We start from the raw sequence: 1422 nt of genomic DNA on the forward strand, positions 1-1422 counted from the left end.
CTAGGGCCAGCTGCTCCTGGCCAGTGCCCCACTCGTCCTGCTAACCAGCAGGTAGGGCACACACTCCTCCTTTTCCTGCTTCTCACCCTGTAGGACCTGGCCTGTGTCCCCAGGGCCAGTCATGAAACCACCTGACATAAGTAGCTGCAGCTTCTGCTACCCACTGGCACGGCCCCTGTCGGTGTGTCCGGGCTCACATCCTGCCCCACCCTGCCTCTGCACACACTCCTCCTGGACCCACAGGGCAGCCAGCAGGCCCACACATGCAGGCCAAGCAGGCATTTCCCTCTCCTTCTGCTTGACTACACGTCCAGAAGTGCCCGGATGTCTGCTCTGGCGCCTGTACATAGCCTCAGCTCCTAGGCGCCCTCCTTCCAGCAGAGAGGAGATGTGCCTGCCTGCTCCCGTCTCCTCTGGCCAAACTCCGTCTCCCTGCACATCTCAAGTCTTCTCACACCCAGCTCTAGACTCCTGCTTTAACTCCTGCTGTAGGGGTGGCAGATGTGGCACTGTTGTCCTCGCTGGACTTGGAGCAGGTGCTAATCACGCAGCAGCCAATGCCCTGTCTCCAACTGCATCCTGGGGATTGTTGAGCAGAGCTTCCAACACAATATTTTGCAAGGCACTGGCCGGTGTCACCTGCCTAGGGCTGGGCTGGGCCGCTCTCCAGCTGCTCTGAGGGCTGGAAGTGTAGCACTGGGCAGGTGCAAGCCAGGCAGGTGGTGGGTGGCATTCACAGGCAGCACCATGCTCCTCGAATGAGCTGCTGTGCTTGTCCAGGCCTCAGTTTCCCAGCAGAGAAGGAAGAGGCCATGGGATCTCCCTCAGAGCAGTACTGTAAAGGCTCAGTTTCGAAGTACGGATATAAATAAATTGTGTGTGTGTGTGTGTGTGTGTGTGTGTGTGTGTTGTGAAAATTAGAAAAAGATACACCTGTGTGCTCAGGACACACACGCGTGCGGACATGTGTCCCCATCAGCCGGGCAGGCCAGCGTGGTACAGGCTTGGACTGCAGTCTCCCTGCAGCCAGCGCTTGGACCTCCCCACTTCCCTGCTGTTTATTTCAGGATTAAGATTAACAAAGTGCTTGTGGAATAATAATTCAAAGACAGCGTTGGAATCTGAATCAGTGTGATATCAAAGGCAGACCTTCTGACTTTAACGCTGACGAATATTCCACCAAGGAGGAACCATCGCGTGCCTTGCTTTCCCAGGGCTACCCACGCGTGCCAAACGCTCCTGGAGATGACTGGCACTGCTGCCCACTCAGCAGCACTGCTCTGCGGGGCAGCAGGCAGCCCCCTCGGGGGTAGGTGGCCTAGAAGCCATTCTTGGGGCTGCTTCTGGCACTTTGGGGACCTCTCAGGCCCATGCAAAGCTGTAGCGCCCAAGGAAGACTGTGCGCAAGACCAGTGTGACAAC

At 57.2% G+C, this 1422-nt stretch overlaps 1 protein-coding gene across 1 annotated transcript in view; it reads right to left on the reverse strand.

The window, feature by feature from the left end:
• Positions 1-1422, reverse strand: part of Cdh4 (cadherin 4) — a 516253-nt gene that overhangs the window by 347119 nt on the left and 167712 nt on the right. The window lies entirely within an intron of this gene.

This window comes from Octodon degus, unplaced genomic scaffold, assembly GCF_000260255.1.
Source record: "Octodon degus isolate 3935 unplaced genomic scaffold, OctDeg1.0 scaffold00194, whole genome shotgun sequence".
In the NCBI taxonomy this organism is placed as follows: domain Eukaryota; kingdom Metazoa; phylum Chordata; class Mammalia; order Rodentia; family Octodontidae; genus Octodon; species Octodon degus.